The sequence below is a fragment of the Pseudopipra pipra genome, chromosome W (assembly GCF_036250125.1).
Source record: "Pseudopipra pipra isolate bDixPip1 chromosome W, bDixPip1.hap1, whole genome shotgun sequence".
NCBI lineage: Eukaryota > Metazoa > Chordata > Aves > Passeriformes > Pipridae > Pseudopipra > Pseudopipra pipra.
This window is the reverse complement of record NC_087580.1, coordinates 14215410-14228325: the sequence shown is the minus strand read 5'-3', so window position 1 is coordinate 14228325 and position 12916 is coordinate 14215410. Positions and strand designations below refer to the sequence as shown.

Here is a 12916-nt window from a genome sequence, read left to right as displayed (position 1 = left end):
GGTTGGTCCCCCTGTCTCTGGGCAAACTGCCCCTCTCCGGAGCTGAGAACTGAACAACTTTGTCACTTCTTACTGCGAGCTGTGACTGCCCTGCAAACTCTGCAGGAACACCTACTTGTTCCTAACACCCTAAAGCACTCAAAAGCACAAGCACCCCCTGAGGCCATAGGTTAGTTTTACCCTTGGGCAGTGCATGTCACTGCATCTTTCAGACCAACCTGATCTTCTGCTGATACTCCTCTGCCTCAGTAGCAAAAGCCTTCCACTGGAATCGGGCTGTGATGTTACTTCTGTTGTGGATGGCCGGGGTTCTGTGGCTTGACAAGTTCCAAAGAGTACTTGTCCAGCCCGAGGTTGAAGTCCTTAGCTTTTCCAAGAAGTCTGGTGTGGGTATCTTCACCTGGAACAAAGCAAAGAGGAGTCTTTGCTCAGCTCCCTTGCTGATGGAATTACAAGGAGCAGAGCAAACCACAGGTAACAGAAGAAAATGTCCAGCTTTTAGCTGGATAAGTAATTCCATGGATCAGTACATTTATCAAATGCCAACAGCTCCGTGGGTACAGTGTGAGGATGTCCTGGACACCACCTTAAGCACCTTATTTCTGGGTGGGTTTGTAGAGATTTGTCCCCAGGTGACAGTATTTACAGTGAGATTTGTCAGGTGTGCTCAGGTGACCCACTCAGACCCCAGGCAATTCTGCATCAAATTCATTCGGGTGACTCTAAGGAGCCCCACTCAGTCACAACCCAGGGGCTCCTGAAGGCACCCCACGGGGCTCCTGCCTCTCCCAATCCCTTGTTGCTGACAAGCAAAGATTCCTGGGGGCAGGTGTGAAGAAAGGGAGGTCCAGGGGAGCAAGGGAAGTGAAGCCCACGGCAGAAGGGGACTAAGGTGAGGAAACAAGACACAATGCTCTACAACATTCAATATGACAAAGCACTAGAAAATCAACACCATGAAAGCCATCATCCCCTCCCTGTCCAAACCCACGGCCACATCAGTCTAGAAATATTTGATACCATTCTGATCTCAAACACCAAGCTGAAACATTTGAAATGAAAGAAAGAAGGGCAGAGAGACAGACTAAATGTACAGAGCAGCTTTTACACGAAGACTGAATGGGGTTCTTCGACCTAGAAATCAAATGGGAGACAGATGGGAGAGGTTTGGAGAGCATGAATGGCCTGGGAAATGGGAATAAGGGACAATTTGTCACGGTTTGTCATCCAACAGGAACCCGCGGGCCTGAAAATGTTCTTAGACAGAAATTACATGTATATGTAGAGGACAACATAGAAAAAGGGTCTGTGGCAAGACAACAGAGAAGCAGCTTAGGGGACAGAGGTGAGCAAGAGACACATGACATTGGAGAGAGTTGGATGGAAAGCTGCCACGTCACAGACAGCACTGTCCAGGAACACAACTTCAGCCCTGCACATCCACACTGCAGTGGAGAATCAAGGTTCCTCCTTCCTCCACTCAGCAACTCCCAGCAAAACAGGATTCCAAAAATCTCGTCCCTGTTTGAGGGCTTTATCCACTTTATCAACCCCCTAAACACTAACTAGTCTGCACTTTTCGTTGCGGTGAAGCTGGGACGGGGCGGTGCTGCTGGAGGGGAATTCAGGTGGCTGGGACAGTGGGGAGTGCTGGTAGAGGACTGGGGTGGGGGTGCAGGATGGAGGACACCATGCTGGCACCAGGGTCCCCCCAGGGATGGACCAGCACACAGCAACACAGCACATCCAGGACAGGGGCAGACTCAGCCTTGGCCCCTTCTCTGCTCACTTCTGAGCACTGAAACACACGGAGGCTTTGAAAGGAACAGTTCTACAAGTAGTTTGCAGAGCAAGTCTAACGTTATTCTGCTTAGAAAGGGCTCTGCTGTTCGGAAGGACGCGGGGTGAGTGCACCTGCAGTGCCCAGCACTCACCTCTGTCACAGTGCACTGCCAGGGATGTGGAATGGTGCCCGGTCTGCAGCGGGTGATATTCCACTGTCACTTGCTTGGCTTCACCAACATCGAGGGTTCCCGTGGCTGGGCTGACAGTGAAAGGGCTGCAAGACCAAGAGAGAGATCAGGACTCTTGGGGGAGGTTTGGGGACGATACTTGCAGTCTAGTTCACTTCAGCTGACTTGTGCAAGCGAGGAGCAAAGCAACCAGTCAGCAGAAGACAGACAGAACACACAGCATCAGAAACAGCTACTGACTCTCTTCGGAGGAGATGCAGCCCTCAGAAAATCCTGTTGGATGAAATGAACTCATCTCCCCCATACTCTGCGTGGAGGCTCAAGGGTCCGACTGCCAGCAGTCCCAGCAGAGAATGGTTTGGGAAGAGCACAGAGAGGGTTAAGAGCTATTTGCATGCACAACTTGACACTGACTGCCTCAGGAATCTCTTTTCCAGTCCCTTATAAACCTCATTCAAGAGATGCAAATGGCATCTCACCTGTCCTGTGAGATTACAGCCTAGGAATCAAGAAGGAGAATAAAGTCCTCCTTGAAGACCAGAGAATAATGAGTTTAATTTGCAGTGTGGTTGTTTGGGGTTGTTTTTCCCCTTGTAAACATCCTGGTTTAGCCTAAGAAAGGGCACCTTTTACCACATTTCAATGAAAGCTGCTGGAAGAAAAGGAACAATGAAAACTCTGAAGGAGTGCAACTGCAAATTGGAGCAATACAGTGACCTGGACACAATACCCAAAAGGAGGGTCCTGTTTACAGCCTGAAGGATCCAATCCCAGCTAAATGAAGTGCCATTAAGAGCAGCACATCAAGGGAGCTGAACAGGAGGTTTCTGTGTATTCCCCAGCAATGCAGTCTGGGATTCTGGAGTGTCATCCAGGCTGGTAACTGTTTGCCTGGCCCACCAGAGAAACAAGGGAAATCATTAGGCAAATGTGTTGGTGCAGCTTGGATTTAACAGGAGCAATTTGGCTTTGTCACCAGGTAAACAGCTCTTGCCTGACAGACACAAAAATCAGAGCTTTAGTGCTTCAGGATAGCTCAGGTGAGAGGTGCTTCTGCCCAGTGGGTTTATTGGCTGACAGTGGGAGGCAGCCATTTCAGAAGGTGGTGGTGCTCAGGAGGGTGCAGACCAACCACTAACGTGTTCCAGCAGTCCCCAGGAAATCTGGGAGAGACAAAGCTCAGGGCTTGCATCCTGCTTAAAACACTAGAAGCAACAGCAGGCCCCACACGTCCTGCCCCTTTCCAGCTGTGGCTGCAGTGCAGCAGCTCGGATGCTCTGGTTCCTTTGGGATACTCTTTCCCAACTCTGCCATCACCCAAAGGTGTTTTGCACTAAGACAGATGAGCTGCTTTACCTCTCAGTGCTGAGGCTGTAACAGGCTTCCAGGTTCCCGGTGTTGTGAACCAGCAGAGTCTTCTGGGTGCTGTGGTTGACTGGACACGACGAGAAGTCCATCTGGTCAGGGAAGTCCAAGACTGGGCGGGCACCAATGGCTCGGATTGGCACAGAGACCTTTTCCCTTTCACTGCTGCAGACAAGCTGGTGGAAATGATCCTGCAGGAAAAGTAACTGGCACAGCATTGAGGGCATTGAGTGCCATCCTCATGGCAGAAGAAAAAGGGCTGTTTTCTATGACCCTTTGTGGGCATGAATTGACCTCTCCTACCCCAAAAACGACCACTAATTCATATTAATAAAGGCTGGAGAACAGAGCATGTGAAAAAGCATCATTTTTGCTCCATTCCAATGGGAAAGAATAAAGCTCTCTGGATCATCTTTTTGTTCCTCTGGTGTTTTCCATATTTAAATCCCTTCCACTGAACCCAGAGGTGGCTAAACATCAACACCCCTCCCTGTCATTTCCCTGCTGTTCCATCTGCCTCTTCCCTTGTGAACGTTCAAGATTAGGCACAGAGGGAAAGCACAGCCCTCTAGGCCCAGCTGCAGGGCCTGGCAGCACCACGCCGTGCCAAGGTGTGACCAGCTCCAGGCTGCCTGCCCCCAGCCCAGAGCCGACCTCACAGCACGGGCTGGGCTATAACCAGTGTGCAACAAAGGCCCTGGCTTTAGAGAGAACGTTCCTCCAAACTCACCTTGCTCCCCTCAGGGGTGAAAAGGATGTTTACAGTGCAAAATGAGCCCGGTGGGATCTGATGGCAGACACCATTGGGGCTGACCAACTTGAAATAAGGTGAGCTGTCCATGGTGACCTTCACCAGCGGAGTAACCTGCAGGAAAGACACAAAATGGTGATTTTGCCACTAATGGAAACAGGAGGAGGCCTGGGTGTGCCCTGGTGACAGCCTTCCTTGACCATTTTCCCAAAAGACTTTTAGCTCTGGAGGTACAAGCACAGGCTACACAAGGGTGAGCTTGGATCCCTCTGCCTGGGCAAAGCAGCTTGGCCAGAGGCAGTAGGGCAGTGCCTGCTGGGAAGGAAGGTCAGGCACCAGCAGTATGGAGATAGAACACCTGAACCAAGTCATCCTCATTTCAACAAGCCCAGAGAATCTGCCTGCTTCTGCCTGCACACAGCCACGCAGCCCTGTTCCAGAGGGAGAATGTGCTACCTGAAGGCAAACCAGCACATTGTCCTGGGGGAAGGAAGAAATTCCCTTCTAACAGACTGAGGTGGAGTGGGGAAGTCCAGCTGTGGGGAGACAGTCCTATGGGCACACCAGCAGAGGAGACCAGACCCTTGGCCTTCCTGGGAAACTGAAGAGAAAAGGAGGAACACAGCAAGACAAAGAGACAAGCCCTGACACAATGAGATGGCAAAGAGAATTGAAATGGGCTGTAAAGAAACAAGGGAGAAGCACAAGACACTGCCAGGAAAGGCTGGTGCAGAAGATGGGAGCAGTCAGCTTGCCAGAGTGAGGGAAAGCCAGACGGCCCTGCAGGCTGGGCCTGTCAACTCTGGGCTTGAAAGGTTATTTTCTGCCTGGAGAAACATGAGCAGCACCGACTGACAGTGTGGTTTCATTATTAAAAGCCAGTCTCAGCTCTCCAGGGGCTCTTGCTGCCTGGTGACTGTGGCCAGGCAGCTGCCAGTGCAGGCAAGCCAGACTGCTGGGCATTCCTGCAGCCACCCTGCTGCCAGTTTCTGCCCTCAGGGGAACACAGGCACAGGGACAGCAAACAGGCATTTGCTAGCACAGGGTATCAACCCCTGAGCACCAAATCCCATCTCACAACCTCTAAACCAGGTGATTTGGACTCCCTGCTGTCTATTCCCACCAGCTTGCTCTTGGCACAAGAGTCATTTGAGAAACTGTTTCCTTGACTGAAATTCAAAAGGTCTCAGTTTTCCTCTTTACAGGGCAACACAATTGCTGACATTTTTCAGCTTCTTCCTTCTCAGCTTTCGTGGGCAATTGCAAAACAATCACACTTGGTTCAAGTGAAGGTGGAAACCCTCAAGAGCCCATTGCTCTGGATGTCAGATACCAACAAGGCACGGCCAAAATCAGGGGAGAATCCTCAGCACGGGAAAATTCCCACCATCTTGCAAATCCAAGGTGGTGAATCTGGATGGGCCACAGCTGATACTTGCTCTGCTGTAAACCATGGGGGTTACACCACTCTCCTCTTCTTCTAGCACAGTGTTAAAGCGCCACATCCCAGCACTTACCTTGTCTCTATTCCTCAGAAGCAGGGCCGTTTCACAGACCTTGCCAAGGACATAGTTCTGAAACACCAGCTCGGATGGGACAGGCTCAAGCAAGGTCTTGTTCCAGTCAGGGGATGAGAACTGGAGAGGCGAGAGAGAGCAGGGAGAGGTTCAGCTGCTGGGAGGAAGGTTCGTGAATGACTCTCCTCTCTTGATCCCTGGTGAAGGACAGGCTCTTGGTGACTAGGTCTGCCCAGCTGCCACTGGGGGAACAGTAGTTCACCCACCTCTGCTCTGAGCTGATCAAAAGCTGCTGGACCACACCAAGCAGGCTCAAGCTGAGCAGCTCTTTTGGCAGGAGTTTCTCCAGCTTTCCTTCTCCAAAAAGCCAGGCAGCGCTTACCTCCAGCACAGCCCTGTGCTAATGGGGTCCCAGAGCTCTGGGCACTCACTGAGCACTCAAGCAGTAAGTGAAACTCAAGAATTTACATCAGACTCCATAGGAAACAATTTTTGGGTGACCTTTACTCTGAGGCAGGGAGACTGAGGCCCACACAACTCCAGACTCTAGAGCTTAGACACCAGTAAGAAGAGAACAGCACCAGAGAAGGTTAAGGGCAAAAAGAAAGTACCACAGTAGATAGGAATAGGACAAATAAGGTGAGTGCTGCATGAGGATAAGGTTCAGCTCTTTTCTCAGCAGTGCTGGAGTTGTGTTAGACTGGGAGTAATTCCCTCAGGCCCTCAGCCTTCAAAGGCCAGCACTGCCACTGTGCAGGGAATCCTATGACCCCCAGCATTTGCCAGTGACAACACCAAAGCAAGAGGTGGCTCTTTCAGTGGGACAATGGAAAATGGCAAGCTCGTGCCCTTGTGTCCTGCCCCAGCCTTCCCCCGCTATTGTGCCTTCGCCATGGTAGCTAAACTCCAGCAAACCCCACCAGCTTCAGCAGAAATTATTTGTGTTGGCTTAGCACAGATCAGGACTCCAGCATCTCACTAGGAGAACACGTTTTGCCTTTGCCCCAGCAGAAGGAACTCCACCACCACCAGCAGTTTGCAACGACAACAGGACCCGGACACTGAGGGGTTTCAATGAGCTGGAGGCAAGGCACGCAGCCTCTTCAAGTGTCACATCAAACAGCAAGGAAAAGGGCAGGAAAAGGCTACCTTGGAACTGGAGTTCTCACTCGTGCCTGGGGGCCGGACAGTCTTGGGCAGCTTTGTCTCCTGAGGGCTGTCCGGCTTCTTCCTGAGCCTGAGACCAACCTCCCTGAAGTCAAAGATGGTCAGCTGGAAGGCAAAAAAACCAGCAAGAGCCTCAGAAATGCCCTTGTTTAGAAAGGCTTTTCTTGTTCAAGTGGCTCTGATGAGTCATTTGTGATCACAGCCACCAGGACAGTCCTGGAAGTCCTGGACCTGCTGAAGTATTAAACATCAGAAAATCAATGGTATAGAGCAGAACACACTTGCTCAGCCACGCTGTCATCCTGATTATCCTCCCTATGCCCCTGGGGGCATTTTTGGAGCCAATTTACACCTCTAACATTTTTTTCTCTCCTGCAAAAGTGAACTGATTCTGCTTGCACATTGTAATCCTTTCAGAAGAACTTTTCCCCCTAGTTTTCCTCACTTGTTGTTAATACTTTTTTCCTCTTAAGTTTAAAAATTAAAACCTTTGCTCTGAAAGAGAGTGAAGGAAGAATGAAAAAGCTTCAAACCAAGGAGAAAAACCTTAAAATCCGAATTTCTGTGAACAGCAGAACAAGTCTCCTCCCGCTGCATTAATGCTGCCTCACGAAACGGCGATGGCCTCTGCAGGCAGCTGCCTAAAAACACCCACGGCTCCTCGGGAACACAGACATGCTATTGTTATCTTTTTTTTTCCCCTAAAGATTTAATTTTTCACTCTTTACATTCAGCCCCTCGGTGACTCCCGAGAGCCCTCTGCAAAGCCATAAACTGACTTTTGGAGGAGCTTTTGGACACCCCCGGGATCCTCCCCCGCGCTGCCGTGGGGCCCGTGGGTGTGTGAGGGGCTTAGGGGTCGAGCGCCTGGACACTGATAAATAAACATCAGCAGGCGGGGACACGGGCCCGCCCCCGCCGCGCTGCGCAAACGGCGCAGGGATACGCAAACGGCGTAAGGCGGCGACGCCGGCGGCAATGGAGCGGCGCTACGCAAATTGCGTAACGGGGGCCGGCAATGCCCACAGCCCTACTCAAACAGCGTAAGGAGGGCGCCAGTAATGGCAATGGGGGAGTTACGTCAGTTGCGTAAAGCTACGCAAAAGGCGCAAGAGCCCTGCCCTCAGCGCTACGCAAATGACGGGAGGGCCACGGTGGCTTCCTAAGGGCTCGCGGACCTTTCCCACTTCATCCCAGTCCTCTCCAAAGGGCTCCCACTTTGTCGCAGTCCCTCCCTAAGGGCTCTCAGTTCCCTCCTAAGGGCTCCCAGTCCATCCCAGACCCCTCCTAACGCCGCTGCCCACAGCCCTACGCAAACGGCGTAACGAGGGCGTCGGTAACGGCAAGAGAGGCGCCACGAGTCCTACCTGGGAAAAACCTGCTCCAGCCTGGGCTTCCCTCTCCACGGGCTGCAGGTCCCTGCCAGGACCCTGCTCCATCCTGGGCCTGCCACGGGGTCACAGCCTCCTTCCTGCATCCACCTGCTCCAGCGTGGGAGCCTCCATGGGCTGCAGGGGGGTCTCTGCACCCCGATGCTCCCCCAGGGGCTGCAGGGGCACAGCTGCCCCACCCTGCTCTGCCCCACGGGCTGCAGGGCCTCAGCTCCAGTGCCTGGAGCACCTCCTGCCCCTCCTTCTGCGCTGACCTTGGGGTCTACGTTGTTATTCCCATGGTCTCACTTCGCTCTTCCCTGGCTGGAATTCCTTCTTTTTCTTAAATATGTTATTCCAGAGGCGTTGCTGTCACTCCTGACTGGCTCAGCCTTGGCCAGCGGCAGGAATTCCATCCTGGAGCCACTGGCATTGGCTCCATGGGACAGGGGAAGCTTCTGGCAGCTTTTAACAGAGGCCACCCCTGTAGCCCCCCCGCTACCAAAACCCAGCCACAGAAACCCACTGCACCCAGTTACTTCCACTTGCCCCAGGATGGTTCCAGTTTCCATCAGGATGATCCCGGTCACTCCCAGTCACTCCCAGTTTATGCCAGTTGCCCCCAGCATGCACCCTGTCACTCCCAGTTACTCCCAGTTGCTTCCAGCATGATCCCAGTTGCTCCAAGGATGTTCCCAGTTGCCTTCCAGCATGGCCCCACTGGCTCCCAGTTCCCCCCTGCATAGTTCCAGTCACTCCCAGTTTGATCCTGGTCACTTACAGTCGCTCCCGCTATGATTCCAGTATGGTGCTGGTCACTCCCACTATGATCCCAGTCACTCCCAATAGGATCCTGTTGCCCCCAAGGTGGTCCCAGTTGCTCCCAGCCACCCCCAGGATGGTTCCTTTCACTCTCAGGGAATCCCAGTCTGAGTCCAGTCTGGCCCCAGTCACTCCCAGTCACTCCCTGGAGGATGCCATTTGCCCTCCGCATGGTCCCAGTTGTTCCCAGTATGATCCCAGTATGAGTCCAGTCACCCCCAGTATGATCCCAGTAACTTCCAGACACGTCCAGTAGGAAGCCAGTTTGATCCCACTCATCCCCAGTATGGCTGCAGTCCCTTTCACACACTCCCAGTATTATTGCAGTCACTCCCAGTATGACCCCAGTAGGGGCCCAACTGCTCCCAGTAGGATCCCAGTTGCCCCCAGCGTGGTTCCAGTTGCTCCCCTTCACCCCTACTATGGTTCCAGTCACTCCCAGAATGATCTCAGTCACTCCCAGCCACTCCCTGGATATCCCAGTTGCCTCCAGCATTCTCCCAGTCAGTCCCAGTATGATCCCAGTCTCTCCTAGTAGGATCCAAGTTACCCCCTGCATGGTCCCAGTTACTCCCAGCCACCCCATTGTAGTTCCAGTCCCTCCCAGTCTCTCCCAGTATGACTCCAGTATGATCCCAGGGACACCCTGTGTGGTGTCAGTCACACCCAGGATGAACCCAGACATTCCCTGGCACTCCCAGGATAAAGCCATTTGCCCCCAGCAGGGTCCCACTTGCTCCCAGTCACCCCACTGTAGTTCCAGTCCCTCCCAGTAGGATCCCTGTCACGGCCAGTCTCTCCCAGTATATCCCAGTTGACCTCAGCCTGCTCCCAGTCAGTCCCAGTATTATCCCAGTCACTCTTGGTCTCTCCCAGTATATCCCACTTGCCCCCAGTGTGGTTCCACTCACTCCCCGTTGCTCCCAGTAGCTTCCAGCATGATCCCAGTTGCTCCCAGCCACTCCCAGTCACCCCCAGTGGGGTCCTAGTCGCTCCCAGTATGATCCCAGTCACCTCCAGCGTGATCCTGCTTATTCCCAGTATACCCCAGTTGCGCCAACATGGTCCCAGCTGCCCTCAGAACGATCCCAGTCACTCCCAGTATGACCCCAGCCGCCTTCTCTGTGGGCCCAGTTGCTCCCAATAGGATCCCAGTTGTGCCCAGCATGGTCCCAGTTGCTCCCAATGGCTCCCAGTGGGATCTCAGTAGCTCCCAGTTGCCCCAAGCGTAGAACCACTTGCTGCCAGTATGATCCTAGTCTGATCCCAGTATGATCCCAGTACATATGATCCCGCTGGATCCAGTCTGGGTCTCGGTGTATCCCGGTGTCCCCCCTGTCCCCCCACCCCGGTGTCACCCCCTTTTCTCTCCCCACAGAGCTCCTGAGCCGGTGGCGGCCGCAGCCCCTCCCCAGAGCCTCGGGCCCAGCCTGGACCCCCCCCATCCCTGTGAGGATTTCGGGGGGTCGTGTGTCCCCCCCTCCCCTGCTGTCACTCTGCCTCCGCCCGGCTGCTCCCAGTGATCCCAGTAAAGCTTCCAGTTCTCCCCAGTCCTGGTTATTAATATTTATATATATTAGTATATGTTTTTATATATTTATATATAATATCTTGATATATTATATATCAATAATATATAAATATATAAAATATATATAAAATAAATAAATATTCAAATACATAAACAATATATACATTTATATAAAAATATATGTTTTATATATCAGTATATAAATATATTGATATATAATATATATCAATAATATATGTAAATATATAAAATGTATATAAAACATATAAAATAAACATTTAAATACATAAATAATGTCTAAAAATTAATATATAAATGTCTTTATATACTTATATATAATATATTGATATACAATTTATTTCAATAATATATATACAAATGTATAATACAAGTAAATAAATAAAATATGTACATTCATTACACAACAGCAAAAACATTACACGTTGTCAGGTCAGACACTGAGCAGATGGGTGCTTGTTATCTACACAGTTATCAACTTTTAAGAAAGGTGTTATTATCTAGTTAACTAAACCAAGTCCCTTCACTAGAAATTTTAGACAAGGTAAAAGGGAGAACGATTTGAGGTACATAAAAAGAAAACAGCCTGAGGTCAACACAACCCGGAGAGAGAAAAGAAAAAGAAATCGTAAAACTTAATTGGGCCCCTGTAAAGACATAAAACAAGTTACCTCCCTTTTACCTTGTCTAAGGTTTATAGTGAAGGGACTTGGTTTAGTTAACTAGATAATGACACCCAGTCCCTCCCAGTGGCTCCTGTTGCATTGACCAGTCCCGATGGCTGGCGGGACTGGTTTCGCTGTTGGGAGGGCAGAACTGGTGGGCACAGAAACCATTTATCCGGAGTTTTTCCGCACAAGATGTCCGGGTCAGCCTCTGATCGCTGACACAGCAGGCATGCTGGAGGGAGAGAGACAGTGGCCCCGGGCATGGCACCTGTGCTGCCCACCCTGACAGCCCCTCTGCCAGGCTGCGGGAGGGGCACTTTGCTCTCACCTGGCTCCCTGTCTTCGGGGGCTTCCTGCCTGTCTTCGGGGGCTTGGTCCTCTCTCTGTTCAGGGGCTTCCTGTCTCTCTTTGGGGGCTTGCTCCCTTTCTTCGGGGGCTTGCCATGGTGATGTCAGCAGGGCGTCTGTCCTCGGAACACCGAGGTCTCTTCCAAGGTGCTCCTCCACTGGTTCCGAGGCAGGAAACACTGACACGACCCCGATGTTACCTGACTGTCAGGGCTGGAGCTGCTCGTCTCCTGTGAGGGGGATTCCAGAGTCTCCTCCGATGTTGCCTGTTGGGTGGTGTGGAGTTTGCTCGTACTGGGGGTGATGGTCTCGTATTCTGTCGAGTCGTCAGAAGATTCCCTCATGAGAGCAACATGCTCTGGGTCTTAACTGGAGGCTGTAAGGGGAAGCAGGAGGGACAAGATCATTCCAGACCTGGGACAAGATAGGTCAGAGAGGTGCCCCCAGCCCTCCTGGAGCAGACAAGCTCAGCCAAGCCCACCCTGGACACCCACTGCCAGGCCCAGGGGCACCAGCTGCCAGGATCACCAGGGTGCTTTGCCTTTTACCTGTGCCCGGGAGTGCACAGCCATCACATTCCCATCTGGTTCTGCTGTCCCCAGGCCAGAGCAGTGTCTGTGGGTGCCCTCGGCAGCACAGGAGGAGCACAGGAGCAGTTCCCAGGGCCTGGGGAAGCAAACGAGTTCATGGAGGTGCTGAGCTCTTCTCCTGGGTCCTTCTGCTTCAAGCCCTGCAGAGCCCTGGGGTGCAGCTTTGGCAACTTACCCCTCCTCCTCTGCCTCCTGCCTGCCTCCTGGACAAAGGCACTCACTGGCATCCCAGTGCCTGTGTGTCTCTTCTAGCTCGGCCAATGCATTAAAGCCCTCCCATGATGGTGGCCTGATGGGAAAAGAAAACTGATGAGCTCCCTCTGTCCTGGAATCGGGCAGGTGCAGGGTGTCCCTGCCTTCCCCCTGTGCCATCACAGCAGGGGATGGTGGCCCCACTCTGGCCACAGATGCAGCAGCTCTGGAAAGAGCAGAGCAGCCCCATCAGCAGCACCCTCAGGGCCTCCTCCTTGTGCCAGAGCTGGTTGGAAGGGCTGGGCTTTCTTGCTTGGGGTCTGGGCTGAGCTCCAGCAAACCTCGCCTGGCCCAAATCTCCCTGCTCTTGTCAGGCTCTCACCTGCTGTGCTGCCCAGGAGACTATATGTGGGATCTCCCTTGCACCAATATTCCAGTCTTCTAGTCGCTGAACCGGGATGTCAGGAGAGTTGCTGACAAAAAACTGCAGGAAAAGGACACTCACTGATGAGGAGAGAGTGGCAGGGACTGCCTGTCAAAAAGTGGAGGGAGCCTGCAGAGCAACTCACCAGGCAGAGCTTGTGGACACAGAGCCCAAATACGAA

At 52.3% G+C, this 12916-nt stretch overlaps 1 long non-coding RNA gene across 1 annotated transcript; it reads right to left on the bottom strand.

The window, feature by feature from the left end:
* Positions 1 to 1950: 1950 nt before the first annotated feature.
* Positions 1951 to 4100, bottom strand: LOC135406152 (uncharacterized). Its single transcript, XR_010426172.1, has 3 exons — positions 4069 to 4100; positions 3330 to 3544; positions 1951 to 2059 (listed from the first exon to the last, which is right to left on the bottom strand). It is a non-coding gene; the product is annotated as an uncharacterized LOC135406152 (long non-coding RNA).
* Between the last annotated feature and the right edge of the window lie 8816 nt (positions 4101 to 12916).